The sequence below is a fragment of the Podarcis gaigeae genome (genome assembly GCF_964106915.1).
Source record: "Podarcis gaigeae genome assembly, chromosome: 7".
Taxonomy (NCBI): domain Eukaryota; kingdom Metazoa; phylum Chordata; class Lepidosauria; order Squamata; family Lacertidae; genus Podarcis; species Podarcis gaigeae.
In genome coordinates, this window is record NC_139683.1 from 44,991,867 (window position 1) to 45,016,265 (window position 24,399).

The 24,399-nt window shown below is 43.1% G+C and overlaps 2 long non-coding RNA genes across 5 annotated transcripts; one reads left to right on the forward strand and one right to left on the reverse strand.

The window, feature by feature from the left end:
* The first annotated feature begins 1,399 nt into the window (after positions 1–1,399).
* Positions 1,400–9,519, forward strand: LOC310848802. Its single transcript, XR_014566621.1, has 3 exons — positions 1,400–1,560; positions 2,507–2,666; positions 9,423–9,519. It is a non-coding gene; the product is annotated as an uncharacterized lncRNA (long non-coding RNA).
* On the reverse strand, positions 9,396–20,345 carry LOC310848795. 4 transcript variants are annotated; one of them, XR_014566610.1, is made up of 5 exons: positions 20,218–20,345; positions 18,585–18,715; positions 12,908–12,983; positions 11,246–11,338; positions 9,396–9,514 (listed from the first exon to the last, which is right to left on the reverse strand). It is a non-coding gene; the product is annotated as an uncharacterized lncRNA (long non-coding RNA). The 4 variants fall into 4 exon arrangements; XR_014566611.1 differs by lacking the exons at positions 9,396–9,514; positions 11,246–11,338 and adding an exon at positions 11,345–12,149; XR_014566612.1 differs by lacking the exons at positions 9,396–9,514; positions 11,246–11,338 and adding an exon at positions 11,345–12,684.
* Between the last annotated feature and the right edge of the window lie 4,054 nt (positions 20,346–24,399).

Sequence of the window (24,399 nt, forward strand, 5' to 3'; positions counted from 1 at the left end):
TGAAAAATATGGTATTTTTCCCTTCCTGCTGTACGCCTATTTCTTAAGATCTTCTCCTGGTGCTGATGATCTTCACTAGGTGCCCCCTGGAGGTACACTATTACATAGCAAAGGGAAGGGCCTTTTCAGCCTGGCCACAAAATGCCATAAGAGATTCTCCTTGTGGCAACATAACAACCTTTCAGGTGCCCAGCGAAAATGTAAGTAGGCACATTCTTGTTAATTATTGTTACATTTGCTTTTATCTGTTATTTTACTGTTGTTTCTACTAAGATACAAATTCTTGTACACCGTCATGAAATCCCAAAATGGAATGAAGGAGTGAAATATATTAATGTTTTAAATAAATAGTGGGGTACGACATTCAGAGTGCAAGAGGCACGATGCTTGGGAAACTGGTAAGAAATATATTTCAGTTTCTCTACGGCCCTAAATGCAAGGGCTGTGCTCAAGCTGCCCCATAAAACAAGTATTTGGCACGTATTGCCAATGGGCTGCCATGCAGCTATTGGAAATGTTCCAAGTGTTAGTGTTGTAAGCAACACCAGCAAAGCGATATTGGATCCCCAGCAGTTGTCATGCAAAATTATTCTCAATCCATTTCATTCTCATGAGTACCATCGTCCTCCACCTCACCTTCACAAGAGGCAGGGGCAGAAGGATGACAAAACAAAGCTCTTTTCTGACAAAGGAAGACTTCTTAAGAGAAGGAGAGATGTCAGAACACCACAACCTGGGTGAAATAATGTTTAGGCGAGCAAGAACACCACAAAGCACTAAGAAGCAGAGAAACCTTGTTGAGAATGCCACAGACATTAAAACACACACAGGCAGCAAGGGGAGGGCAGGCTATGTGTGTTTGGCAGGGAAGGTAGACCTGCAAGTCCCTTCCACTCTGGGCTCAGCATCAGCTTAAATTCAAACCAGGCGTGAGGAATATGAGTCTTTGTGAGAGCTGTTGTCCATACTGTGCTGAACAGAAAGGAAACCTGAGCTGGTCTAGGGCCTGGCCTGAGAGCTTTGAAGTGATTTCTCTTGGTAAGGAAATCATTTCCTTTGTCTGTGCATGTTCAGAAAAAATGCCTCATCAAAGAAATGGTTCCCACCAGGCAATTCACATTGTAATTACTTTACACAAAAGAGTGCATGTTTTCTATTCCTGGAAATGGGGGGAGGGCATCAAAATACGTCGTACATATTACAAGCACAAACTGGCTCACTTAATAGGTTGCAGTAAGTTTGGGGTTAGACTAAATGGGTTTGGGGGTCCTCTCCAAACCTGTGATTTTATATCTTCCGTAAAATGGGATTTCTGAAAAAAAAAGGGGGACTGCTAAAAAATGGTCAAACCACTTTCTTTGTAAATGGCCCTTGCCAGGTGGGTTAAGTATTGGCTTTGTTGTGTTTGCTTTGGCCCAAGTGTTGCCATGGAAACTAAACAGCTGAAGTTGCTTCTGGAAGCCTAGCTGAAATGAGAAGACCTTTCTCAAATGATTTGGATGAAGGAGGTGGCATCAAGGTGTGTGTCTGAAGGAGAACAGAAGGAACCTCAGTCTTGAGGTAAGATCTAGAATCATACAGAGGCCAGATTTGCTCTCTGTGAGAACCCAAAACTGTAGGTTTAGTGCCCCCGAAGCCTAATGAGGGAACAAGATTTGTTGGAGTATTAATGCTAGGCTCCTCCCATCTTATGCTCAGTCTCTCTGTGTGTATGTGTAAACAAACAAACAAACCACAACCCAACAGTGACATTCCTTCAAAGGAAACCAAAATATGTACTGGGAACCCTGAGAAAACGTACTGTTCAGAGATTGGGGGCTTGTAACAATATGCTATTTACTGAAACTATTTGTATGCCACATGTATTTTCATATGCATTTTTATAATAAATGCCTACTATACCCATACCACATTTCACATTTCCTAAAGTAAGAACACATAACTCTTTTATACATATTATACCTATAATATTACCTTTGATGTGCATTTTTGCATGTAAATCTTGCATATAAATCTTGCAGGCTTGCTTTATTTAGTTACTTGTTTGTTTATTTAAAAAGCACCTGACAATGTATGAGCAGCTCAGACAGAAGGGATTGCTCAATACAGGAGGCAGCCAGATGTGATGAAAGCTTGATCCAGTCAAAAGTACTAAATTCTGTGTATAAGTCCATTCAAAACACATTCCTCCTGCCTGCCTACCCTGGACATTAATAGCTTCATTTGCTTCACCATGACTCAGAAAAGTGCAACTTTGCCTTTTGCGGGGGGAGGGGGCAGCTTCTTCAACTCCTTATAGGCCACCAAAGAGGTAGACAGGACCCTTCCTAGGGTCTCACACCCCCAAACATTTTGGAAGGACAATTTGGGGCTCCCCTCCACCATCCCACCAACCCTGTCGCTCACCCCGTCACCCCCTCCCCGCCACCAACCCCTTTCTCGCCCGCCTGCTCACTGCCGCAACCTGCTCACTCGCCCTCTCCCTTACCTTGTCTGCTGTCTTCAGCTTCGCAGCCTCAGGAGATGCCGTGTGATCCAGAGCGGCCTGGGGAAGGTTGCCGCAGCCTGCACTGCATTGAGAGACACCGCAGCAGCCAAAGCATGGAAGCCAAAATGGGACATTCAGGATTATGTCCTGAATGCCTGGCCTACCTGGTGACAAGTCAGTATGTCAAAGTCCGGGGGTCAATCCATGCAAGCAAGGCCCAAAGTGCAGGAAACACAGTCCAGGGTCAGTCCAAGTAAGCCAAGTCTAAAGCCCAGCAGTCAGGCTACAGTCCAGAGTCAAACCCTAAGCACAGTCCCATAGAGATCCAGGAGTATCCAAGCCAAAATCCATCTACATTGGCTGTTGAGAAGACACAGCGCCTCAGTTCTGCTTCCCTTGTGTACTTTGCCTGCTGATTGCAGCATCTGGGCTTGAAGAGGCATGTGACCCTCACCTGTTCCAGCTGAGGAATCACACTCTTTCTCTCAGAGCTAGCGAGCCCCACCTGGCCAGCTAGAGAGCTGTGGGCCCTTGTTTGCCTCAGTCTCCTAGAGCACCCCTCCTTGCTGCTCCCTACTTCTAGAGCATGCCATGTTCATGGAGACAGGGGCCCCTCTGGCTTTAGGGTCCTGCTGCTCTGGGTCCTGTGCAATGACCCCCATCCCTCGCCATCTTCTGTCACCCTGTGAGTACTTCCTTCCCCGGCTTACCCCGATGTGTCCCAGCCCTAGTTATACCCCTCCATGGGACCCTCTTCCTCATTCCCATCGTCCTGCCACTTCGTGACAGATTGGGATCAGAAGATGGGGCAACTTCTGTCAATCTGGGAAGCCCCAGTTAAATCGGGAAATTTGGGAGTTATGGGGTGTCCCATGTTTCCTCTGTGTGCAATCCTGTATTTGAAGGACTGTCTGGTTCAAATACAGTTTAAAGGTAAGGAACCCTTTGCTGATGTGTGGAGTGTTAGAGGCATCTCCTGCAAGTATAGTTCTTGATAGCGCTCTGCCCATTGCTGCTGTCCGTGATTATCTCTCCAGACAAGGTTTACAGCAGCGCATTTTCTTGACTTATGGTCCAGAGGCTGTCTCCGTGTACATTTTGTGAGTTGAATGCTCTGACACAGCTTTAGCCTGTAGACAATGGCACATCAACTGGCAGTTCAGTTCAGTTCCAGCTTACTTATAAAGAACTACTTGGAGACATCTCTGTGTCGTCTGATATGTCCACCCACTATTTAATATAAGGTGCGAACAGGACCATGGCTGATAAAGGTTGTGGCAGCAACAGCAGCAGACAAAGCTATTCATGCTTTCTGCTTCTTTTAAAGAGAAAACAGTCATTTGGTTCATAGCGTTTGAACTTGAGGAGAGGTGGGGATTTTTAAATATTGCTGCAAATGGATCACACCTCTTCATTCATTCATTAAATTAAAGGAAAGCACTACCTCATAGAATTGTAGAGTTGGAAGGGACCCTGGGGGTCATTAAGTCCAGCCCTCTGCAATGCAGGAATCTCAAATAAAGCACCAATGACTGCTGGCTATACAACCTCTGCTTAAAAACCTCCAACGAAGGAGAGTCCACCACCTTCTGAGGGAATCTGTTCCTGCCTCATGCAAGTCATGCCAGAAGATGTGCAATGGGTTCACCCTGCAGCCCTACAAACTCAACACAGCCATCAACCTCAAATTGGACACTGTTCTTCTGTTGCTTCTAGCATTTATTTTTCAGAATTTAGCTCGTGCTGTTCCTAGTATTCAGATCTTTTTTAAAAAAAAATTTACTTTGCCATGATGTGACTGAAAGGTGACAGGAGGCGGCTAGGAGTCTGACAATCTGCACAACATCCTCCCCTTATACCATAGAGGCTGCTTGTACCAGACAAAAACTAGTAGCGATTTCTCACAGTTGTCAAAGGCCAGCCACCGCATTTCATGTAATAGACAAAAGGTCTTCACACCACTGCATTCTGTATAACAGGAGTATTCTGTCTCCCTATCTCTCTGCTACGAAATTATTTTAATGGACCCTGTCAAACTTTGTTTCCTAATAACTATGTCCTAATTTATCTCAAGAGAAAGAACAGCATATAACCTCTCACAAATGACTACGAATATTTGCCCTCAGGGCCAGCTCAAGACATTTTGCTCCCTGAGGCAAAGGACATTTCCACTTTAAATGACCATGGATTCCCTCAAAGAATCCTGGGAACTGTAGTTTTTTAACAGTGCTAAGAGTTATTAGCAGACTCCTATTCCCTTCACAGACCGACAATGCTAGGGTGGTTTAATAATCAATCTCTCTTCCCAGGGAACTCTAGGAACCGTAGATCAGTGAAGAGAATAGGAGGGTCTCCTAACTACTCTCAGCACTGTTAATAAACCAACTTCCCAATATTCTTTGGGGGGAAGCCATGATTGTTTAAAGTGGCATGGGACTGCATTAAATGTCAAGTGCAGACGGGGCCTTTCTGTCTCTTGACTGCCAATATCTGCCTCACTTCCACACCACACATTGTATTGTTAAGCACCGTGCAGATGGAAGTATGAGACAATTTCAGCACCCCATTGTTCACACATTAGCAGATAAAAAGGAGTACGAACCACATGCTATTTTAGCTCATCTCATAAAATGTGAACAAGTTCTCTCTGAGCCCCCTTCAATATTCTTCTACAATTACAACTTGTGTAACATTTTCAATAAGAAACTGAGATTAGATTACAGTTCTGGAAAGTAGAGCATTGGCCCTTTTAAAAATGTCTGTTGTTAACAGCCTTGCCAAATTAATTATATGTCCCTAAAACTGAAATTATTTCTGTGCTGGGAAACAGTCATATCTCTCTGCCCCCTCTCTTCGTTTGGCAAGTGTAAAGACTTCTTTCAATCAAGCATTTCCAGTGCAGTGCAGTTAGGGATATAATTGAATAGGTTGTAAAATGTACAGTATGTAGCATTTGGAGGCCAGTCTGCTAGGGTTTTTCTTCAAGAAGCCTGGGTTACTGCACTGCATCTTAACTGTCAAGCTATTTTTTTCCTTGCTAGGTTTCATTTTGTGTTATTTCTTCACCTTTTGGAGACCCCTTACCTCTCCCCTCTTAAATCTACACTCACCACCGAGCAGACATAATCCAAGATTTTCAGTAAATCAACACTATATGCTCCCTACTGACTAAGAGAATTTGATACTGACAGATTATTACACCTAGAAGAAAAATACTGCCATAGTTTCTCTAACATTATTTGCCTGGAAGTGAGAGCAGGGAGAGAGACGTGTGTGATATCCATTATGAATGTAACAATGCCAGTATTCTGCTGTAATAGAATTATTTTTAATTTATATTTCATGACAGAGAACATAGGTTTCACCATGAATCTCTTTCCCCATCTTTAGCACATTTTGGTCACAAGGTCCTGGAGATACAATTAGCCTCCTTAATCACTGTGATTATTTAGACCACAACAATGCCATTGTTTTAGCTCAAGAGATCTATCCAATACAATAACATTTTGTATTTATATGAATGACAGATTATTCCACTTGATAATCTCAACATGCTTTGCAAGCATTTAATTAATGCAGCCTCTTAATGGCACTGTGAAGTAGGTAAATATTCCTTTCTGTATTTTACCAAGAAGAATGCTAGATGTAGCAGTAGGCTGAGATAGTGTGTACATTACCCTCCCTCAGAGCAGGAGGAATGGAGAATTTCATGGTAGATTATTTCAAGATCCTGCACAATAGGATATTCTGATTCAACTTTGTTGCAAAAATTCCTTGGAAACCAAGGTCCAGTTTGGGGCAAGAGAACCCCAGCAGAGATTTAACATGGCAAAACCTGCAGCAAAGAAAAGTGTGGAAATACAGACTGTAAAACCTTTAAAGTAAGCCCTTTCCAGTGAACTCCAAAATGTCCCTTTTATAAAGCTCCTTCCAAAGTTTCCTACTCCCCTTAGCATAGAAAAATGTTTGGAAAGTTATAAAATGGTTTATTTACAAACTCTCCAAAGGTCAGATTCATGTGGTCTTCCATACAGCAGTAAAAAACAAACAAACGTTGAACAGGCAGTAAAATCTAGCTTGGTTACAAAATGGTAAAAGTTCCTAAACTACTGGTATAAGAAAACACTATTTTCAGTCTCCATTCTGGTCTGAAACAAAAGAGGCTGGTTAAAGCCATGCGGCTGGAGGAAACAATTCAGAGCTCCTCACACACCATAAAGGCTGAGGGAACAAAGGCTTGGTCATCTATTTCTTCTCAAGGTGAGGGGAAGCGGCATAAGCTAATACTAAAGCAGGACAGCTTACTCTATGGCATCTACCCCTTCATGCATTCATTAGACTCAAGCATGCTGGTTATATGAGGCTGGTTTAGCCCACAAAGTATTGGTATGGTGGGCATTTGGCTAGGGCTGCTTTCAGAAGTGTTGCTCCTAACATTACCCAATGGTTGTTCTTATTCAGTAAGCTACCATGAGAATTGCAGCTGACTTTCTCTACTATCAAGAATGCTGTACTTTTCTCTATGAGTATGTCCCAGTGGGGCATATTTGCTTTGGGTGCAGTCCTTCTGAATTTTTTAACTGGGACAAAAATGCTCATCTAGCTATGAAATAAAGGTCTACAACACTATAATGCTGTAATGACTAATGGGCACCTAATTTCAGTAGGGATTCTTTTGCCATTCTTTTGCCAACTGTTAAGGACCCATCTGTTTACCTTGACCGCTAGTACCAGTCCTGATGCCTTGGTATGGAAACATTTTACTGAATCTCTTTGTTATTGTTGCAAATGAAAAAGTGTATAAATTTGCTAAATAAAGAAATACATTTCATATATTTTTTTCTTTAAAAACAAACAAACAAACAGTTCCTGGTCACTTTTAGCAACCAGATGATTTTAGCAACATCACTGATGACAGTGACTGCAAAGGGTCTTATAAAAATCTTTTTTAAAGCAACATTATGGTGGTTTATTTTTTTATGCAATTTCTCCTATAACCCTTCAAAACAGCTCCAGCTGTTGGCAGTACATAAGCACTTCCCAGTTCCACTGGGGAATCTGTCTTACTGCAGAGACCAGTATGTAGACAGTAGCCTTGAGCAGGGATGGAAGGATAAATTATGTTGCATGAATCCTCCCTTCCTCTGTGAAGGGACCGCAGGGAAAGAGGAAGGCAAATTGGGCTCTGAGACTGCACTGTTGCTATGTTTCTAAGCCCTAATTTCTTCCCCACCCAACAGAGCACACTTCTGCACACCAAAGGAAAGATTAGCAGCACCCTCCTCTTCCCCTCCGAAGTCACTGGATGGGGAAGGGCAAAATCCAGCTGTTTCTTCACCTTTGCCCCTGGGAGAAGAGATTTCCCCCAAAGTTCACCTTCCCACCATCACCACCCCCATTGGTTTTCACAGGGATCCCGGTCACTTGTATATATTAACAAAGCAATAAACTTTTAGAAAACTTATTTAGAGCAATAGGTACAGTCAGTCATCATTTCCATTTACAGGACAAGGCCACCCATTGAATCCTCCTTAGCAAAGGAGGTATTTGAACTCAGGTTGACCATGCTATTTTCTGGGATTACATTGGTTAATACGCTGTGTTTAAATCCCCAGCATTTTTGTAAGATTAAGTCCTAATAATGACTCTTTAGATTTGCACAGTAGCATAGCACACGGCTGGGGCTATACAAATATGATAAAACAAAATAACTGTATCATTAACACCAATCAAAACATCATTTTGTGATAAATCCACATGCAAATTGCTCCCCCTTACTCCAGTTTGTTTACTTATTTTTTTTGAAAGGAACATTCACTGAATGATTCGCCGTTAATGGAGAAGAGAAGATTAAGAAACAAAAACAGTAGCTTCAATCCATCATCAGGGAATTAATCAATTGGCGACCAGCGCAGGCAGCTATTTAGATCTGTGGCCTGAACAGCTTAATTGGGAGAAGCATGTTAAAAGGTCTAGAATGATGTTCAAAGGAACATAAATAGTACATTTTGGACTTCTCATCTGGCTTTGATTTAACAGTTTCTATACCAGGCACTTTAGGAAGAGAGCAAGAAAGAGAGAAGACATTCTAGGCCTAATCAGAATAGTCTTTCTTGACCTCATAACAAAGGGTCATTTGCATTTTAAAAAAGTAAACAAAAATAGCTTAAAAAGGGTTTGACTCCTCAGCATTTGAACATTTTTGCCAGCTATCTCTGAAGAGTACATTAATAATGATAAAAACACCCAGAAATATCAATCGAAAAAAGAAACACACAACAAAAGCAGACAGATTCCACTCCCCACATCTCAAAATATTGAGAATCTCCAGGGGCAGCACTCCCTGGGTTTGATTTATTTTTGGGTGGGGATAAGGACTAGGCACAATCCAGGCAGAGGCATCACTACCTCAGTTCAGGATCCAAGAGAGATGCACTTGGCACCAACAAGGTGCCTACAACCAGTCTCTCTCAACTTACCCCTAGTTTTGTCTATGTTCTAAAAGTACCGTACCTTCGGTGCTCAGACAAGGGTGTTAGGCAGATAGAGAGACACTGTTGGACTCAAGTGCCTAGCAACCCCAGCTAGCATGGCCAGTGGTGATGAGAGAGTTCTAGTACAACACAACATCTGGAGGGCTACAAGTTGAGGACAGCTGCTTTACTCTCTCTCACTCTCTCACACATGCACAGACACGCAACACAAACCTTTATCAGCTCTCCTTATCTTAGATGGGCTATGTAAACTTTCTGAAACTTTGATTATGTGTCTCCCCCCCCCCCCGCAACTTCTACACATTCTATACAGATGTCTGAGTATTTCCCAACCATTAGCAATCTCCATTTTCGAGCAATCTCCTTAGCAAAGTCACAATAAGGTTTTTACTCAGTTAATGGATAGGTTACACTTGAATAGTTTCCCCTTCCTGTTCCAGGTATGATTTCCAAGCCATCCGAAAGCAAGACCATGCCCCAGAATGCCTAACAGGGCTCAGCCTATGAAACATATGTGTGTCCTTCTACCTATCTAAGGAACAAATTATGTTGTTTAGTCGTTTAGTCGTATCCGACTCTTCGTGACCCCATGGACCAGAGAACGCCAGGCACCTCTGTCCTCCACTGCCTCCCGCAGTTTGGTCAAACTCATGCTGGTAACCTCGAAAACACTATCCAACCATCTCGTCCTCTGCCGTCCCCTTCTCCTTGTGCCCTCCATCTTTCCCAACATCAGGGTCTTCTCCAGGGAGTCTTCTCTTCTCATGAGGTGGCCAAAGTACTGGAGCTTCAGCTTCACAATCTGTCCTTCCAGTGAGCACTCAGGGTTGATTTCCTTCAGTATGGAGAGGTTTGATCTTCTTGCAGTCCATGGGACTCTCAAGAGTCTCCTCCAGCACCATAATTCAAAAGCATCAATTCTTCGGTGATCAGCCTTCTTTATGGAACAAATTATACATGATATTAAATGTATCTTTGCATTTAATGTGCACTTTTAAAAAAGCATAATTATCAGGACTACCGCAGACAAGGAGGAGCAGCTCAATTTTCCCTGCTGCAGTAGTGACAAAAATTGCTCCTTTGAAGCTGCTCTTTGCAGTTTGAAGCAATCTCCCCTTGGCACCAATGTGCGACAAGCCAGTTCCCTTCCCAACACTCCATTCTGTTCTTCCAACATTCTGTCACACTTTGGTGTGACCAACGAAGAGAAACCCAAAGGCTATGCAGACAAAAGCTGTCTTGATAATTATTGATATCTGTGGCCACCAGGTACAGGAATAAGTTATGCCTCCCCACTGTGTGCCCAGGTGCACACCTACTTCATACATCCCCATAACTCACTAAAATAGTTTCTGTCACTAGCAGCGTATAGGCCCATCTTAGGCTGGTGAATTAGCTACAGCTGTTCATGGCTAGCCGGCTCCACTCACCTCTCACTTGGACTACTGCAATGTGCTGTACATGGTTCTGCCCTTGAAGATGGTTCAGAGACTGCAGTTAGTGCAGAATGCATCTGCTGAATTGGTAAGCGAGGAAGCCTGATGGGGCAGTGTGACACCAGTCCTGAAAGCCTTGAATTGACTGCCAGTGTGCTACCATGTGTTACTACAAGAATGCAAAGCCCTGAACAGCTTTGAGCCCAAGTACCAAAAAAGAGTGCATTTCTGTATAACACCATATTGGGCCCTACAGTTGGCAAGGATGGCTCTGCTAATGGTGCCACCGCAGGGTGCTATCTCATTGGCATTGACAGGGCCTTCTCAGTTGCAGTTTACCATTTGCTGAATGCCCTCTCTGGTGAGGTGCATCTGTTTTCCTCTTTATTAACTTTCAGGAGCATTCAAAACATTCCTGTTTACCAAGGCATTTGATGGCTGAATGTTGCTGTTCCTCGCAACCTTGAAATGATTAGCTGTGAGAACATGTGATTGTTTTTTAAATGGTTCTAAACTGTTGTTGTTGTTGTTTTTACAGCATTGTTTTGTTGTTTTTTGCTGCCCTCGGTTCCTTGGTGAGGAAGTGCTGGATTTAAAATTAATAACTAAACAGATAAAGCAAAATAAATAAATTAAATAAACAAATCGATTTTTGGTGGTTAGTTTTATAGTTTGGAAATATGGCCCAGATCAAGAAGTGTATGGTACAACTTCACACGTGTCTGCCATTAGGGCAATCTGGTATCTATCTATGAGACACATCTTCTTGGCGCAATCGCAAACACACTCTTCATTAGTAACAGAAAACGATGCATGTGGTTACCTACCGCAGTGTGAACATGCTGCTGCCAGAAGACTTTCACATGGAATTGCTTAGCTGAAGGCCCCTAAATGTTTTAACATCTCCAGGAGACAGCACCCTGACAATGTAAGTAAACCCAACAAACCTTATGAATGTATTGTACATGACGTTTATTTTGGAGCAAACATGTTGCCCTGCATTCCAACCCCCTGGAGGCATGGTGCCATCCTCTTTATTCGTCAAGAGTATGCCCAAATCCCAGAGTTGGCTGATCTGCAGGAGGCCCACACGTTCCCTGTCTCTGAAAAGAAAATCCAGAAGGCAGCCTTCAGAGTTTATCCAAACACAATGGTTGTTGGACAGACTAGACATTTTGAGACGCTTCATAAAAGTGGTGTTTGATGGGTATTTGGCTCTTCTGTGGTGGTGAAGCAAAAGTCTATCTTGATATTTAGGAACAATAGCTGGGCCAATTCCATCTCATTTTTTAATGCAGAAAAAAATAAATCATAAGAATTCAATTGATGCAAGGCCATATTGTGGGCTATATCCAGAAACAGATTTCTGTTTTAAGTCACTCCCATGAGTGCGGAATAACAACAGATATGTAGGGGTGAAGCCAAGTCTCAAATCTGATTTCCTAATCAAATGGAAGTGTTTTCTTTTATGTTTGACCTACTTGCCTTAGAAGCTGTTGGCAATTTCTCCATAGTCTTATTATGCATTTCTAACACCCCTAATTATTTGTAAGGTGAACCGCACGGCTCAGATAGTTTAGAATCACTTTCTTGCCCCTGAACCGTAGCATCACTTGCGTGCTGTATTTGGATCATCAGAATTGAGAACCAAGATAGGAAGCTCTTGGGGCACAGTGTGCATCCAAGCTCTTCCCACTTCACTATTCACGTTGCTGATCCTAGCTTCTTCTTCTAAAATGACACACAACTGATTGGTTAGAACAGCAGAACTGGAAGGGACCAACCTATACAGCCCAGACCTATATTGTGCACCTCAGCAGACCACAGAGCAACTCAGATCCCAGTGTGCTGTAGCAGGAAGGAGAGGATCCCTGCATAACAGCAAAAGAACTTATCTCAAGATTATCCGAGTAAAGGAACCCACATCCAGAGGAAGCAAAATTACTGCACAATCACTAATCAGAATAACCTGGTAAAAAATTCCTTCGCAACTCCAAACAAGGCAACCACTGAGAGTTGTGTGGGGCTTAATGCATTTTTGTGCTTGGCTATTAATCCTGTTTTTATTTATGCTTTCTCCACCCATTTGTTACCTGCCCCAAGTGTTTAGCATATGCTGGACTATAAATTTAAATAAATAATACATTGGTAGGCTTCTCCCCCCACCCCTTTGGCCATTAGAGCATTTCAAGAAACATCCTTCTTTCTCACTGATTTTTCAACTTAATACTCCAATCACAGACGTCTCGGTCTAAGCAGAAAAGCTCTGGAAGGAGACAATAGGAAAATGGAGAGCATGGCAGAGGCACTAATGGGAACATAGCGGCGTTTTCTTCACCTCTTTCACTGCTCCCGCCCGCCCCCCTTGCCCATTTTTAACCACATATGTACTCTCAATTTCCCAGGCTAACTACAAAGCAGTTCTGAAATGTACAAGACAAATAACAATGTCAGTCAAGAACAGCAACTGAAGCTAAGTGGCAACTTACTGTGCACAAAGGTAGAGCAATAAAGTAAGCACGTGACAGAGATCCTTTGAGGGCTGGTGGCGCTGTATTTTTCCGCCTTTAAGAGAAACAGCAGTATTCTGTCACTAACATCGGCAGGGCCGGGTGAAATACACAAGTTTGACTGCAGAGAAATTCTTGGCATTTTCATCCGGTCCTCTTTTTTTCCGGGGGGGGGGGGAACCCTCAGCCCTGCAAAGGGGACAGTTCTTAACAAAAGCCAGCAGCAGCCACCTCTTCATGTCAAGCTGCCCTAAAACAGCATGTGTGGGGCTCTTGTAAGAGCGTGTGCTTGCAGCTGGAGGGATTGTAATAAGGTTGGCAATTTCTCTCCCTCCACCACCGATGGAATCACTACTATCACCTCCATCAGTTCCCCCTCCCCACCCCACACTATCCACCCCAAATCCCCCAGAAAGCTTCTCTTGACCTTGTCAGTTCTTCTCACAGCCCTCCTTTTCAAATATACAGCCAGACTAGTTAAATGTATTTATTACTGTAGTTACATTTGTTCCTGCTATTTCACAGGCCTGACTCCTGCGCTTTTTCGCTGCAGTGTAACATGCAGATATTAGCAGGTGATTTACGTATTTCCTTGCTATGAAAAGCTTCATTTCTGCAGATCAAGCTGTTGTTGGCAACCCTATCTGTACCTTACCACTCCTCCTGTAAGCGTCAGGTGGCATACCTGGGTCTGTCTCCTTATATTATTAGTATTATTTTATTTTCTTCACAACGGCCCTGCTAGGTTGTTATGCTGAAAGACCGTGGCTTGATTCGAACTGAGATCTTCCCAGCCCAGCTGTCTGTACACCACACCAGCTGCCATCAGTTATATATATATATATATCTCCCCTGCTTTAGATGCAGGGATTCTAATGTGCACAATGAAACTTTTTCATGCATGGAATCGTATGCTAAAGGAAGGGAAAACTCCTGCCTGGCCTTTCCCAGGATATGTTTTTACCGAGTGAGAGGCAATATACCAACACACTATCATCCCTAACAACTAATGCAATACAGGAGTCTATGTGCCCTATGGAGTTTGCTCCTATGGCAACAAGCTCTTTGTTTCTCCAAGAACGATTCCTCCCACCTCCCAAACTCTCCCAGGAGCTGGACAAATTAAGGACTTACATGCAGCAGCTGAAGCAGCTGACATTCTAGGTGAAGGAGATGGAGGAAGTGACTACCGAAAGGGTGAAAGTGTAGGGCAGTATGGTGCACGGAGCGTTGCACTAGCACTGTGAGTGACCCACCTGGCCACATACTTCACTGGCCTTCAGCCAGTCACAGCCTCTTAGCCTGACCTACCTTGCAGGGTTGTGGGGCAGATAATATGGGAGGGTGACCATATTGCCAGTCTCAGTTCCTTGGAGGAAGGAGGTTAAAGCAACAATAACTGAATGGAGTGAATAATATGGGAGCCACTGACAAAGAAAGGTGAATATCACGGTCACTTCACACAATAACAAACGGCAAACTCTGGTATCCTTTTAGTGTGCAACAGGGAGTTTCCTCCAATCTCAACTTCCAACAAGTGCATCTCTATGATACACACTATGATTCTGGCATTTGTCACGCTCACATTTTGTTTTTTAGGCGTATGTATTTAAAATACCCTATGTGCATATCTAAAACAAATCTCAGGTCAGATCCGTACCAGGCATTGAAAGCATGTTCAGTGCACATTTAAAGCACATTACTTCCCCCAAAGAATCCTGAGAACCGTATATACCTCCTTACAGAGCTTAACAAACCGTTATGCAGCCTTTTAGCTGCAATACCATTGTGAAAGATTGCCCACAGCTGTCATTTGCAAAGGACTGCATCAATTTAGTACAATCCGTTCTAAACAACAACAACGACAGAAAGGGGGAAAGTGGTAGCTGATGTCCACATAGCGACTCAACACAAATTAGTTGTAAAGGTGTGGCATTCAGGTTGAACCACAAAAGCAGATAGTGATGCAAGGTGTTCTGCGCTTTGTTGAATTCCTAAACATGTTTGCTCCTTCATGTGATTCACTATGGTTAAGTTTGAGGATTCCAACTTGAAGTCTTCATATTTGCAAAGTGTGTTTCCTTTGCCTGCTTTTATTTTCTAACTTGCAGAACTGAAGAGGTTTTTTCAGTTCCAGTTGACCAAATTGCCTGTGGACAAGAAAGAGAATTTGGATGGGGGGGGGGGATAGCACAAATATACCCTCCCGATTTTTATCAGCCTGACAGTATCCCCAATCTACACTTCTTCAGTACAACAGCAATGAGTAAATCATTCCTGGATGTACGACTGCAAGCCATGAATCTCCTTATCAACCCTGGATGCTTCCCCTCATCTCCAAAACCCAATACCCTCTTCTGTGATAAACGATGGGCCTCTCAGCTATAATTCTCCATGTTTAGGATAATATAAAATTATGTGCCATGCATATTAAAGGAACACAGACACTCTCTATTAATAGAAATTAATGCTGTTGTTACCAGATTGTACTTGGGCTGCCTCTGACAGATGAAGCAAAGCAAAAGGCTGGGAGGAGCTATTTGATTCACAATAAATAGATACCAAGATTTATGATTAAAATAGAACATCTTAATGATTTACCATAGCAATGAAACCAATAGGCTGGTGTTTCAATCCGATATCCACAAATTTGTATAATCCTCAGGGTAAAACAATTTAATGTGCTGTCTCTTTTATAGTTACAAAAGGCCTTTCATATGATCAATTATACATAAGAGTATAATAAATGTAACTTTCTTCATACTAATCACATCTAACTTAAATTCTCTTGTTGGTCTTTGGAGTGTATGTAGCATTCCCCATAAAGTTTTTAGTCTCTGCTCTTAGCAAAAGTTAATATGCCCAGAACTTTCAGATAAATCATCAGTACAAGGGTCTTTATACCCGCACAACTATTCACACAATTAGGGGCCACCTCCTCCTGTGAAAGACCCTTGCTTAATACAATAAACTTGCTCTTTTGTCTTAAATGGCACTAGGGCTATCTTTTGCTGAAAAGGCTGAGTTTCATACTATGCCCCATGCATGGAATCATAGTTTAATTCTCTGAGTTATCCGTTACTAGCAGAAGCATCTCCTTAGAAGTGCATTCATGCTCCTGTAGCGGGAAAAGATCCTTCTTATTCTGGGACATGCTGGTGCCTGAGATGCAAAACCAAAGTTGTGCTTGTGCATGCACACACATGCATATATAAGGTAAACGGACCCCTGACCGTTAGGTCCAGTCGCGGACGACTATGGGGTTGCGGCGATCATCTCGCTTTATTGGCTGAGGGAGCCAGCGTACAGCTTCCGGGTCATGTGGCCAGCATGACTAAGCCACTTCTGGCAAACCAGAGCAGCACACGGAAACGCCGTTTACCTTCCCACCGGAGCAGTACCTATTTATCTACTTGCACTTTGTGCAACTGCTAGGTTGGCAGGAGCAGGGACTGAGCAACAGGAGTTCACTCCGTTGCGGGGATTCGAACCACCGACCATCTGATTGGCAAGCCCTAGGCTCTGTGGTTTAACCCACAGCACCACCCGCGTCCCAAACACATGCATATCTACTTCACAGCAAAAAGATATAGCAAGAATTTGGCACCTCAAAAGTGTCCCCTAAGCCAACCACAGCACTGTGCTTCACCTTAGGGTGACCCTGAACCTGCTATGCCCTACACTTGTGTTTTCCCTTTTATACTTCTCCCAGAAACACAACTATTTCACACTTGGGTGCATAGGCATGCCTGAGACTGAGTTTGTGTATGCAACTGGGGGCTACAGCCAATCACAGCTCCCTGACACTGTATGACACATTCACTGCCACATCCACATTTTACATGTTTGGGCACAGACACAAAACAACTTAGATGGATACCTAATATGCAAAGTGTCATCCACTCTCTTCCCTCCTCTGGCCACTGATAAGGCTGGCCTTAGATTAAATGGTGCCCTGAGTAAGGAATATATTTGGTGCCCCTTCCATTCAAATTTCCATTTCTTTCAATTATCTTGGGGGAGGGGTTATTGTATTTATTAGGTTTTATACTTTGCAGGTAGTACATAAAAGCAATATAACAAAACAAGAGGAATGTAAAGTAAACATGTGGGAAAGAGTAAGTATTATGACTTGAGAAATAAGTGAGAGGTTATTGTAAAAATGTAGAGTATGTCTTCATAGATCTTGGGTTGTTTTTATTTATTTATTGTATTTATAGCTCATCTTTTCTCCAGAGAGCTCAATGTGACATACATGGCTCTCACCCTCCTTATTTAATCCCCACAACAACCCTGTGAGGTAGAGATGAGGGGCAGTGACTGGCCCAAGGTCACCTAGTGAGATTCATGGCCAAGTGGGGATTTGAACCCTGGCCTCACACGTCCTAGTCTGATAAATTGTGTGTGCATGGATCTGATCATAGCCACATACACTATTTGTTGAAGTGACACGAATATTGTATATTTCCACACCAAATTAAAATAGCAACCGTATTAATTAGCACATTGCTGGTCATGCTCATTTGTGCTGGCAGCTTTACTAGTGAAGATTAACAGTTTTATCTTTTAGCTGCTGAGTGCATGGCCCAGTTGAGTAGATAGCCCATTACAGTTTATCACCAAGCCCCAGACAGCTTGCCTCTAGATCTTAGCTTGGGACACTCCCACTAACTCTCACTGTTCCTGAGGTTTCCATTCCACCAAGACCAATAACAAATTTCGCCAACAGCTCCATAAGAGCCCCAGCAGCAGCCAGATGTGGCGGAAGACAAAGACTACCATCTCCCTGCTTCCAACATTATGAGGCTAAAACCAAATCTAATCTAGAATTGTACCAGCCCCAATAAAAACCTCACATCATTCACCCAAATACTCAGTCACATTCATACTCTCACCTTAGTTCATCAGGTACCAATTCCCAGCTCCCACCTGAAAAGCGGTCAGACTCCAACCCCTTCCCAACTGTCGCTCACCTAGGACAGCACTGCACGCCTCCAAGGTCAGCCAAAACACAACCAAAAAGTGGTGGGGATCCCCACTCATGATGCCCTCCAGTTCCCTCTCCAGTAGTTCTTGATGCCAGATGCTGTTGATTGGAGGGCAGGCAATATATCTCAGTAAGAGATAGACAGGTATGGCCAATTCATACTTCCTGGAAGTAGGAAGCCAGAGGTTCTCAGCCACCACATCTCACTTCTGATTATCCAACTGCTGCCCACCCTCTGCTGTGTCCTGTGATGCAACTACTGTTCCTGACTCCCCTTGGCTGTTCAGAGGGAAGGGTAACCAGATTCTCACTATCATCTCACTGTAGGCAATGAACATCCAAGCTAGGAATACAGGCTTCATGTTGGTTATTAAGCCAAGAGGAATATATCTTGGTGCCTTGACATTAAGCCAGAGTCTGCCACTTCAGACATAACAGGCAACTGTGGCTTAATACAAGCCAGAAATGAAGTTCTGAAGCAGCACATAAGGGTAAGAAAGGAGGGCTTAGGGAGGAATGCTCAGCTCCAACGCATCCTCCCAGCTTCATAAACTGTGGTTTGTAAAGCCCTGAACAATTGCCCAAAATGTGCCAGTAAGTCGCAAATTAAGTTCCTAGCAATAGAACACTACCCACATAAATGGCCATTGATTGGCAATCCCAGCTTACCTTTGCAAGTGCAAATATCTGAGCTTTCCTGATATGTCTCTTCATCATCCTTGGCATACTGTTCTGAATAGACACATCCCTCCAGCTTTTGAACATGTTGCCTTAAAGTCTGGCACCTTTTTGAAACTAGGCTGTCAGGAAAGGAAAAATGAACAAGAACATTGTAATCTGTTTCGACCATTGTGAAGAGAGAGACATCTGGTAGGCCACTTGGAAGTCAGCCAGCGATGAAGGCTTCAATTAAAATAATGAACACTTTCTCAGGAGTAGCACCCAACTCATTAAAGAAGCCCCCATGTGACTTCTCATGTCATCAAAAGAACATCACTAGAGGGGGGAAAACAGGCTAGTGAAGGAGAAAGAAGGGGGACAAGTACAAGAGGATAAAATGGATTTTTAAAACCTATAAATGAATAATATGTTTCTCAGATGTTCTGTAAAGACTTGGATTGGAGCAGACTCACACAACCATCTTTTTTTACAGAATTAAAGCAGCACTTGTGGCATGATATTTTTGGTATGCTGCACAGTTCTTGTGAATGTTCCAGCACACTGGCATCATGGTTTACCACAGCCCCATAATTCCTAGGAAAGCAGGTCACACCAGGAAGACACATTCAGCCTTTCTACTTAATAATCACTCAGTGCAATAAAATGTGCAGTGCAGTGGTGTTAATTTTACTTCCTGGTTGGATGGAGAGGATATCTTTATGTGGATAAGGTATCTTAAACATCATTATTATTGAACTAGTCATTGTCCAAAGCCCAGCTTCCAATCCTCAAACAGGAAGATGGAGTTATGGTGTAACCTACACAGGTGTTCTCAGAGGCAAACCCGCTGAGTTCAATGGGGCTTACTCCCTGGTAAGCGGGTCTAGGATTTCGGCCGAAGCAGCCAGTGGAATATTTTGAAAGGAATGTCAACTGGGGTTTAGGTGTCTGCTACACCTCATCACAGTCTAAGCCTGAAGTTGGATCTGAATGTGTTTTGATGCTGGATCAGATAAGTCTAGCAACATTCAGGTGTGGGCATTCCTATTAATTTCTCATAATATTGTTCAAGTAAAGTTAGACATCGAGCATTATTCTCTCCAGGCCATTGATAATGACAAAAATAAGCAAAGCCTATGTCGCTCTACAAGTGCTTAATAAAAATGCGGTGCTGAACCACGCTACCCTAATTTGGAGCTGTGGTCATCCAGTAATGGAGTAAGGAAGGCTTAAATTAGAGGCTCGGCATAGCAGAATGCAGTTGCTAATGAGCCAGCACAGAAGTTCCTTCTCAAGCTCATTTAGAGTTTGTAATGGCAATTGGTTCATGACATTGTGAGGTCATTATAGTGGCCAAATTATTTTAGTGCAGCTCTTCAGAGACCTTGTTATGAAGCCAATATGAGGTGATATTACAATGGTAAAATTATTTCCACGCACACTTTGGAGAAAGCAGCACTACAATGCTCTTAGGGTGAAACTGCACTGCAAGATTACAATCTGAAGTGAGAGCACAATGCAAGTCTGTGGAGATTAGACTCAATTATGATGTCAAAACAAAATGAAAAAATGTCAATGCAAGTTATACCATTAAGGTCGAGACTTAAACCTAGGAAAGCTCTGCATTAAAATCCCACGTTACCTTTAAATCACATTCTTGTGCTTAGGTGTTGCAGCATGCATGCTGAATGCTTTGTTCAGCTGTCTTGCGCCATTAGGGCATGAGATGCTCCACAGGTGAGCACTGTTGCTGAATTGTTCAGGTGTTGACTGACTGACTTAACTAAAAAAGACCCAAGAAATGTAGCATTAATAGTTGCAGCTTAGCAATGGCACAATAACACATGCCTCAATGGTTCTTCTCAGAATATGCTCCTCTTCCCTCTCCCGAATGGTGCAGTAAGTCCCCACCCCCACCCCAAGTGTTGGCCTAAGCTTAGGGAACTCTATGTGTTGGGCCAGCACTGAGGACCCCTAACCTCTTTCAACCTTCCTCTTTCACTAAATTTTCTGAGAGTATTAAAAAGGCATGGGTTGAGTTCTGAATCACATACCTGACTCAAAGTCATAAATCAAGTAACTGTCACCACGAACACACATGGGGCCTCTTGACAAGGTTATGTTTACCAACTGGTGGCCAAATGATAACAAAATTCCATGCCGCCATTTGCCATTATGAAGAGCTTCACATATGGTCTGCACGTAGGCTTAACATTTCTTTAGATGGAGAATCAGATTCATACATAGACAAGAACTTGATGGCTGTTTTGCTGCCTTCATTAACATTGATGGGACAGTCCTTCCAAGTAAGAGCTCAGTATGGATAGAAACCATAAAACTATAGATTGTGGCAACTGCAGTCAGATTTCAGGGACCGCAGTGAATATTTCCTTTTCTTTTTTTGTGCGAGCATTTCTTGTATACATTTTGTATACTTTCCCCCATCTCATTTCTGTAGCAACTGAACGGGTTTGCTTCGAGTTTTAGATTCAAATTATCACAAACCACATTCCCTGGTACCAAGCTCATGTCAGAAAAATGCAGGTTCTGAATAAGAAGAATGAATTAATTTGGCAACCTCCCAAATCACAGCTCATATATTTCAGCCATAAGGTTTGTAACACTCGGTTTTGTTGTACCTGTTCTTGTAGGGAAGCTTTGTTGGTGGGGTGGGGTGTTACTGCCAAAGATTTGCTCTGCTGCTAAATCTGTTGTCATGTATATGCAAATAGTTAATTGTGTTTTATACCTGCATTATCGGTTGCACTGATTATATCAGCCTCAACCTGTGTATACTGATACCATTAATTAGCATAAAGAGTTATTCCTCAAAACCCCATGGCTGTACCTCTGACTCATTTGTCATGAGGGTAGTAGAAGTCAAGCACAGTGCAGTAATATACCAAATTTAGCCTCTGAGATGCAATCATCTTTATTAATTGTCTAATGTAGCAGAGCCTGATGGAGATAATACCATCCTGCAGGGTGCTGATAACCTCTTACTTGTCTCTTAAGTCATTTGAAGCCTGATACAAAATTGTATCAAAGGAGCTTCTACCCGCCGGGCAATTCCTTTTATGGTGGGGTGATCCACGGAAGGGCCCACCACACTGGTGCTTTTCCACGTGGGTGGATTCTTCAACATGCCACTGATGCAATAATCATGCGCTAGTAGTGGGTTTATACTGGACCATCCACACATCATCCTTTGTCATTGTTCTGCTATGTTTGCCGCATCACTGGCCATCTGGGGAGGGGGGGCACTCCTGCACTATAGTGCACCAAAAGTGGGACCCAAAAAATCCCCAAACCCTGGTATATTTGCGCTGTAGAAAATAGCTAGATTTCATCCAGACATTATGGGGCATGCAGTGATTGAAAATGAAGCAGTATATCTACCCCAAAACCTTTGCACATACAAGTCCTGTAGTGTCGAAAGCAGCATTGCTTATAACGTCACAATACCACCATAAGCACAAATAATCACGAATGCACAATTACAAGGACATATGGAGGGGCCCAGAGAGCAGACTACATGCCAGAACCATTTCCAGAATCCACTACCTGCACACTGTCTTGTGACTCAAATGAGCCAGACTTCTGGCTTCCTAACTATGAACCCCACTGAATTCTGTATGAATCCTGCATGTTAAAGAACAGGGCCCAAACTGCATGGGATGTTCTGTTGCAGGTTTTTCCCTCCACACAGACAGAGATTTAAAAACAGATAAACAAAAGTGAAAAATTTAGCAGAAGACCAGCAGTGCAGGCAGGCAAAGGGGCTGTTTTAACCCTTTCCCTTCTGGTTGTTTTCCTATTGAAATCAGCTCCTGCAGCTTTTTTTTTGCTCCATGTCAGAAGAGATACAGGTACTTCTACTTTATTTGTTTAATTTTTTCCCTATTTTTCCTGTCCTTATCAAAATGCACTGAAGGCAACTTATAATAAAAAGCAAAACTCGTATGCTTTGCAGTCAGTAAAAAAATGTGAGTTGAGACATCAAACCGACCTAATAAAGAAGACACTCACTGAAATAATAATAATAATAATAATAATAATAATAATAATAATAATAATAATAATTTATTTATTATTTGTACCCCGCCCATCTGGCTGGGCTTCCCCAGCCACTCTGGGCGGCTTCCAACAAAATACGAAAATACAGTAATGCATCAAACATTAAAAACTTCCCTAAACAGGGCTGCCTTCAGATGTCTTCTAAAAGTCTGGTAGCTGGCATCTGGTGGGAGGGCATACCACAGGGCGGGTGCCACTACCGAGAAGGCCCTCCACCTGGTTCCCTGTAACTAGGCTTCTCGCAGTGAGAGAACCACCAGAAGGCCCTCGGCGCTGGACCTCAGTGTCCGGGTAGAGCGATGGGGGAGCATGCAGCTGTCCCACACAGGGACCAATCCTGCAACCCAGGCATTACCAGCACCACACACTGACCAGCTGAGCTATCCAAGATGATTCCCTAAAGACCCGGGACAGCCTCACCCTGACCCCTGTAGAGGTCCAAGGTGATGTCTGAATTGTCATCAGGGCCCAGGGATGATGTACCTGCGAGAAAGTGTAAGCATCATCCCTGCTCCTCTTTGCCCTCCTCCTGGATCGTCGCCTCCGAAGACACTTCCTTCTGGAAGAAGGCACCTGGGGCATCAGCAAGTTATCTTCTGCAGGATAAGCAAGCTCTGGAGGCATCTGCAAAGGCCCTGTCATAGTCTGCAAAAAACTAAACAATGTGAGGAACCGGTGAAACCAATGCTTTGTGCACCACATGGGGACGCTATTCAGGCCGGAAACGCTGCCAGAGGCCATCGAATCCTAGGGCAAAGTGGGCCAAGCCCTAGGATCACCTAGCCCTAGGATCACAGCTAGGCAAGCTGTTTCACAATCTGGGCACCACTCTCTGGAACAGATAAGAAGAGGGCCTCCATAGTGGAAGAGAGCCCCATGGCAGGTTTCACTTGTGGGGAGGCAATTCCAAAGGTATTCCGGCAATTCCAAACACAGCTGGTGGGAGGTGATGTTGAGTGGGCAAATGGCCAGAGATGAAAGAGTTAAGAAACTGCCTCTCTCCACCACTCAATATGCCTTTTATTTCAAAAACAACAACAACATGGCTTCTTAAATAGCTGCTTTGGGTTTAAAAAAAAAAAAGATTGGGGTGGTGGTGGAAACATCTGCAACCAAGCATCACATGTAGTTTGGGCCTAAACATCCACAGTAATTGAAAATGCTTACAAGAAGTAGGGAAACAGCATTTAGAAACAAGCGGGCCTGTGAGCATAGCTCCCACTGTGCCACTTAGAAAACGGACCCTTCTTCATCTCTTTATCATTTTACTTAAGGTATTGTTAATGTGTGGAATAAACATATCTCCCCAATAAAGAACTGCTTCTAAAACAGGAGACCCGCTTAATGCTTCCATTATTGATCTGCACAGAGGTGTCTCGTGCCAAACGGCTCGTTCTCTTCTCTGCAGCTCCAAGGAAGCAAGCCGCATTTGCTTTTGGCAAGTTATGAACTCGCGCATTTTATGCAGCACTAATATGAAGCGAATGCCCTTATAAATAATCTACGCAAGCAATCTTTGACATTAATATACTTTTAGTGATACTGAACCAGGGCGGATAAAGTTCAAGAAGAAGACCTACGACATCAAGGCCTCTGAGGTTTGAAAGCTACACAACTGCACTTAAAACAAAACAAAAAAACACCTTTACTGTATTTGGTTTTTGCCACCTGCTATTATATTTTCTGTTCACCTCCCATCCGCATTCCACTTATAAAAACAGTTTAGTTTTTATGGGAAGGTATGTCA